We start from the raw sequence: 7,898 nt of genomic DNA on the forward strand, positions 1-7,898 counted from the left end.
AAATCTTTTTTTTAATCCCCCCCCCCCCCCGAAAAGTAAAAGCTTGCCTACAGTGGTGAAACAGCATCACCATATCTACTAGACATGTGGAGGTTATCCATCATGGCCTCTCTCATATGTCTCAAGATTCTAATTGCAACAGGCTTTAGCTCTCACCTATATAAACCACTCCTAAGGGGTCCTCTAAGTAAGTTCTAAATCCCAGTCTTGATAAGTCCACATTAAGTACAGGACATAAGAAAGTTGAGACTCTGAGTTCTCTCTCTCCCTCTTTTTTATCAATACACTAACTGACTCTAACTCTCTGACCTTCTCTCTCTTCTTCCACTCAGAACCTCTATCATTATCTTGAGATGATCTAACTTGGGCATCAAAGGGTCTCCTATTGAGAAACCTCCGACAAGTGGACTTCTTCTGCTTATTATGTTTCAGGACCGATCTGAATGTTGGAGTAAAGATCCCACCATCATCAACTACCTCAAGATCTTTGACCAGCATCTAGTCCTAACTCTCCTGCTTACCATCTAGCTCATCGTCCTGAGTTAGATCGATCCTCAAAGCAATAGATTGACAAAAGAGAAAATGTCCTAATCCCATCACTAAAGGTTCTGCTGAATAGCAACCACTATGAGATCCAGAAAGGCATAAGTGATGCCCTCCATCGATCACTCCAAACCACTTGTAGAGTCCAAAAGCTCTATCCAGAGCCCTTGGAGGGTTTTACCTCCTTCCAAGGTGTAGATAGTTTCAACGGTTACCACCAATCAATTTTAGTATCTCCTATAATAGGTCTAAGCACTGACCATAGTAGTGCAGAGCTTGTAGCAGACAGCTACATAATAGCAATAATAACAGCAATAGTGGGAGACTGGCATACCAAGCGACTATATAGCCCTGACACAGTCAAGCCTTCCATAGAGCCCAAATTGAAGCCATCATTCTTTCTCCCTCGGCTTCAAAAGGGCTCCCCATGTGCATCGATCTTCTCATTAGAGCCCAAAGTGATTCTCTCACCACTGCTATTCTTGGTCATAGAGTCTAAGGAAGGTGCTTCACAACCATCACTCTCATCCATAGAGCTTCGGATAAGGTAAGAAGTGCTCACCTCCACTTCTTCTTCCTCTTCTTTCTGGGACTCTAATGGTGATAGATCATCATCCTGCCATCCTGAGAGGCTTTCACAAGATAAGATGACCTTAGTTGAAAGCTATAGGAGGTAGATCAATACCTCAAGGTGTTGTAGCAGCATCAGCCATCCTCAAAAAATGATCTGGAGTTCCCCACCAAGCCTCCATTCTCGATAAGGATCATAGAGGAGTTCATTCCTTCCTTATTCAAGATTTCACAGTTGGAGACCTACGATGATACCATTGATCCCTATGACAATCTAGAGAGTTACAAAGCTCTTATGATAGTCGAGGTGACCACCAACTCGATGATGTGCAAAGCTTTCGTTGCAACTCCTTGGAAGACAAATATGGTCCACTCTTTTGAACAGTTCAACAAAATCTTTCCTACCTAGTTCAAGAGCAGTGGGAAGCTGAGTAAGACATCCAACACTCTCTTCACTATCAAATAGAGGGATGACGAATCTCTCCTAGACTACATCAACTGCTTCAACACGATAATGTTGAAGATCCATGATCTGAACCATTCAGTTATGATGTCATCCCTAAAGAGGGGAATGAAGTCGTGTTGTTTTTTTCTTTCCCCCAAGAAGAGGTTCCCCAAAGACTACATCAAGCTTTTGGCCCAAGAAGATAAATATATTAATACTGAAGAGGACATGGCAGAGCAACATGGCAAGAAGGCTGGCAAAAAGAAGAAGAATAAGTGGTCCAGAGATGACCTAAATGATCCCTACAAGAAGCCTAAAAGAAATAGTGGAAACTTCTAATGGTTTAGGAGTCCTTTCGAAGGTTTAAGAGATACACATCTCTTAACACCTCCTATGGACAAACCTTAATGGAGTTTAGAGCTAGGAGTATGTCAAGTGGCTATGAAAAATGAAGCCCAAAGCTTGTGAAGATATACAAAAAAGTACTACTAATTCCAATACAACTATGTGTATGATATCGAGGACTGCCACTAACAAATGAATGAGATCAAAGCTCTCATCAATGGGATTTTCTTGATGCCTACTTCAGCTATCCACAGGATCGGGATGATCCTGGTTGGAGGTAGCCTTTTTCTGAGCTGCTGCTCGACAATCGATCTACTATTGGAGTCATCAACACAATCTCAAGTGAACCAACAACATGTGGAACCAGCTTATCCATGTAAAAGATCTATGCCTGAGCAACCTAGACTGAAATCTTGGCACCATGAAGAAACAGAAGTCGGATGAGGTGATTGAAAGGAAAGAAAGCATGTTTCTTTACGAGAATGATGCGGATAGCCAGGATAGCATCTAAAATTTTCTATATCAACTTAACAAAAATTAGATCTTTATCTGATTCACAGCAAAATAGAAATTAAATCCCTAAGAATCTGGTTCACAATCTTTGCGCGGGCCTGAATTCACAGACCCTCTACTTCGCACGCATGCCAAGCTTCGCAGAAAAATGAGATGAAGTCTTGGATTGAAGTACCTTCACAAGACCACAAAGGGAGGGGAAAGAGCCTCTAGAGTGATGCCTCACACCAGCAAAAGGGATGCCCAATGAAGGTCCATGCCAAGGAGGAGGGGACGCCAAGAGAGGGGACCCGCCAAAAGGGGGATGCCTACTATCACCTCATGCTTCTCTCTCTTTTTCTCTCTTTCACACAATCTAATTATTATGATTTGATAGCTAGAGCCCCTCCCTATTTATAGATGATTCTCCATGATCCATAAGATTAGGATTCTTAATTCAAATAGATTTTGAATTAATCCATAACTTATTAAAGAAGGAATCCTATTTGAGAAAGAATTGGTGCCTAATTAGGTGCCTACATGCGCCCACACCCACACCCCATGTGGGGTGGCAACAACTAGCACCCCACCTGATGTTGGTCGGTCATGAAGGAGAGAGAGTCTTATTAAAAGTGGACTCTAAGGATCTAATCCAAAAATGGATCAATTTAAATTCAATTCGAAACTGATTCAAAATAATTTCAAAAATATTGTCAATCCTAAACTATTTAGAATTTTAAGATCAAGTCTAACTTGAATTTTTAAATATAATTAAGTCTAATTAAATCAGATCTAATCTAAAATTAATTAACACTTAAATTCAATCTCTCATAGATTTTTTAGATCATAGATCAAAATTTGTTCATTTTCAGAATTGAACCTGAACCTTATGTCTAGTGCTAGTTAGACATAGTCAACTATTTAATCCCATATAACTCATAACTTAATTCTCAATCAAGTTAGTCTATATTGTTCAATCAAGTCTTACAGTTTCAAATTTGACATATAGACATAGGCCAATACTTTCCTACATCTCCTAACTTTGTGCGTGACTTCATAGGTTCGAATACTAAGCTGATAGTACAGGAACCATTTTCTTTACTAATAGAAGTTACCATCTAGCAATGGTTTTTAACATCTGGATAGATCGAATAATTACAAGATAATATTCAAAAACATATCCATATGGTTATCGCATAATTCATCCCTTTGATCCTGAATGCTCTAAGATGATCTAAGGTTAACTGTCAACCCTAACAGAGCCATCCATATTGTATTTCAAACTTTCAAATCCATCACAAGGATTATCCTGATCAAGATTTTACTAAATTAAAATACAGCGATACATCACTCCTTATAATCCTAAGAGATCAATCTCATCTTGATCCACACACAGACTTCACAAGTACTTGACTGTACCAAATAGCTTTCCATCACTGCATTAGAAATGCAGATGGTCCGACACTAAAGTACAGTGAGTTGCTTATAAGTCACTATAGTGATCTCAGGTCTAAGGGACACTTATGCCTATACACTTCGCGAGTAGCTCTTGATAGTAGAGCACTCAGCAGGTGAGTCACTTGTTTAGTGATGATGTACTCCTACATCTCACTTGTATGCCATACTAGTGTCTCCATACTTTTTGATTAAGCAGAAAATTAATCCATATGGCACATAACGACTTTCACTTGATAAATGTTATCATTCTGTAATGACGTATCATTTGGTCGCAAACATATTTAAGAACTATACGATAAATCTTCCTTTATTGATTACTATATAGTTCTAAGAACTTCATCACAATATAAGAGTTCTACAAGAAAGATGTAACTTTATGATGAATAAATAACAGAATAATTTTTATTTATCAATCAATAATTTATATCAAAAGAGATATAATCATCCATATGATTGATTTTAGGATATATTTTTCAACAACTCTCACTTGGACTAAAGTCAATCGGGATAGTATCTTATACCCATCTTCTATTTGTGATCATCGAACTTTTTGATCTCAAGAGCTTTAGTGAAGGGGTCAGGTAGGTTCTCTTTTTCATCAATTTTTTTAAGCTCGACGTCATCTCGATTCATGATCTCTCATACAAAATGATAGCGACGCAGAATGTGCTTGGTATGTTGATGTGACTTAGATTCTTTCGTCTGAACTATAGCTCCAGTACTGTCACAGTACAGCAGAATGGGGCCATCAATAGAAGATAAAACTTCAAGCTCGATGATGAATTTTCATAACCATACCGCCTCCTTTGCAGCATCGGATGCAGTAATGTATTATGCTTTGCATACAGAATCGACCATAGTATGTTTCTTAAAACTCTTTCAGTAAATGGCTTCTCCATTTTAGATAAATACATAGCCCAATATGCTTCTACTGTCATCACTATCTGACTGAAAACTGGAATCAGTATATCCCATAAATTTCAGATCTGTGTTTCCATAGATAAACCACTGATCTTTAGCATTTTTTAAATACTTAAGGGTTGTCTTTACAACCTTTCAATGGTTTTCATCCGGATCTGATTGGTACCTACTCACTACCCCTAGTGAATAGGCCACATCTGATCTCGTACACATCATGGCATACATGATAGATCCTACTATCAATGCATATGGTATTCTACTCATACACTCTCTCTCCTAAGGGATTGTCGGACAATCTTTCTTGAAGAGAATAATTTTATGACCTATTGAAAAATAGTCTTTCTTGAAATTCTCCATGTTGAACCATTTCAATATGGTATCGATGTATGTGGATTGGGACAAATCAAACTATCTTTTAGATCTATCCCTATAGATCTTTATCCCTAATATGTAGGATACTTTTTTCAAATCTTTCATAAAAAACTGTAATAATAACCACAGCTTCACACTCTGCAAAGCTGGGATGTCATTTTGTATTAACAGTATGTCATCCATATATAGTACATGAAAGATGACTACAAAATCATTAGCCCACTTGTAGACGCAAGGCTCTTCTCTGTTCTCAACGAAGCCATATATTTTGATCACCTTATCAAAACATATGTTCCAACTCCTAGATGCCTCCTTAAGTCCATAAATGGACATATTTAGCTTGCACATCTTAAATTCGTCTCTGAATATGAACCCTTCAGGCTATATTATATATACATCTTCTTCTAGCTCTCCATTAAGAAAAGCAGTTTTGACATCCATTTGTCAGATCTCATAATCTAAGTGTGTAGTTATAGCAAGCATAATCCGGATGGACTTGAGTATTGCCATAGGAGAACATCTCATCATAGTCAATACTATAATACTGACGGTAACCCTTGATAACTAGATGGGCTTTACAGGTCTCTACCTTCCCGTCCACTTCGTTTCTTTTGAAAATCCACTTACACCTTATAAATTTTATCCCTTCGGGCAGATTAACTAGTGTCTATATACCATTGATCTCCATGGACTCCATCTCGGACTTCATGATTTTTAGCCATTTCTGAGAGTCGAGCATTTGCATGGCTTTCTCATCATTCTCATCTAGTTCGATAGGGTCACCATCTCGGACCAAGAAACTATAGTATATATCCAGTTAACGTGATACTCTATCTGATCTTCTCAATGGTGCCTCTACTGGCTCAGGATTCGATTCTCTGGATCTCCTCATGAACTTCACTAAGTTTAATTTTATAGGCATTAGTTCCTTCTCCAAGGAACTCTCTTTTCAAAAAGACTGTCCTGTTGTTGACAAACATATTTTATTTTTTAGCGAGGTAGAAGTAGTACCCTTTAATTTTCTTTGGATATCCTACGAACAAGTATTTATCAGACTTTGATCCAAACTTATCTATCTTTAAATGTTTGACATAAGCTGGACACCCCCATACCCTCAGGTGTAAGAGCACCGGCTTACACCCAGCCTATATCTTATGTGGAGTTTTATCGACAGACTTGCTTAGCACTTTATTAAAAATATAGCAGGAGTTTCTAGAGCACATCTCCAAAAAGATATTGGTAGACTTGCAAAGCCCATCATAGATCAGACCATGTCTAACAATGTTCGATTCCATCTTTCAGACACTCCATTATATTGTGGTATTTCGAGAGGAGTCCACTATGAGAGAATCCAATTCTCCTCTAAATATGTCAGAAAATCACTAGTAAGGTATTTGCCTCTTCGGTCTGAACGAAGAGTCTAATATTCTTTTCAGTCTATTTCTCTACTTCACTGTGGAATCATTTGAATATTTCAAATGATTTTGATTTATATTTTATAAGATAGATAAACACATACCTCAATAGATTGTCTGTAAATGTAATAAAGTAGTAGTATCCTCCTCTGACATCTATGTTCATTGATCCACATACATCACTATATATTAGACCTAGGACATCATTGGCTCTTTCATCTTTTTCTTTAAAAGATGATTTAGTCATCTTACCAAATAGACAGAATTCACAGGTTGGTAATGATTCACAATCATCAATCTCAAGGATACGCTCTTTGATTAACCTATCAATCCTATTCTTATTCACATGACTCAGCTTACCATGCCAAAGGTAGAATTCACTAATATTATCTATTTTAGGATGTTTACTGGAGTGTACATTACACCAATAGACTGTGATAATATGTATATACCATATCTTAATTATCCTTGCATAATTGCAGTATCATTCATACTGATATCACAAAAATCATCTTTTATTAAAAATTTAAAATCAAGTTTGGCCAAAAGACCTATAGAGATGACATTCATCAAAAAATAAAGACAATGATGACAATCATCTAACATGATACTACTGGACTCGAAAATAAGCTGCAAAATTTTCAAAGTCACAACTGGAATAAGACTTCCTTCTCCAACGTTTAGGAACCGCTCACCTTCTCTAAACTTTCACTAACCTGTAGTCCCTACAATGAATTGCATATATTAATCGAACTTTCGGTATTCAATATCCAGATAGTAGTATCATAAATTGAGAAATTACAAAGAGTTATCATATAAGTACCTTGTGAAGCAATCGATTGCTTGTTTCTCTTGTTCTTAGACCTGTTTGGATCAAGAATAGTATATAAGTAGGATAATTTTTTTTTCAATGATCTAGCTTCTTGCAAAAGAAGAATTCCACCCGGCTCTTGTCGACTTTTGATTTTTTGCTCTGCTTTGAATTGGCGGTATGATTTTTTTGTACCTTTTTCTTCTTTTCCCTCTTAGAGAATTGACAACCTATAGACGAATCTCCCACTACATGCACCGACTCTTTCTGGAGCTGGTGGTCCTTCTCGAATGTCGCAGTAATCCTAGTAAATCATGGTAGTTTACTGCAGGCTTAGTCATTCTATAATGACTCAAGAAGGATAGGTAGAATTTCGTAGCAAATTGAGGATAGCATCCTTACCTAACTGTTCATTTAAGAAAAAGTCAAGTTTGCTCAGACATTTAATCTGCTCAATTATATACAGTACATGATCGGTGACTAAAGCTCCCTCACATATATAGGCATTGAACACTGTGCAGGAGCT

This window comes from Elaeis guineensis, chromosome 9 (genome assembly GCF_000442705.2).
Source record: "Elaeis guineensis isolate ETL-2024a chromosome 9, EG11, whole genome shotgun sequence".
Taxonomy (NCBI): domain Eukaryota; kingdom Viridiplantae; phylum Streptophyta; class Magnoliopsida; order Arecales; family Arecaceae; genus Elaeis; species Elaeis guineensis.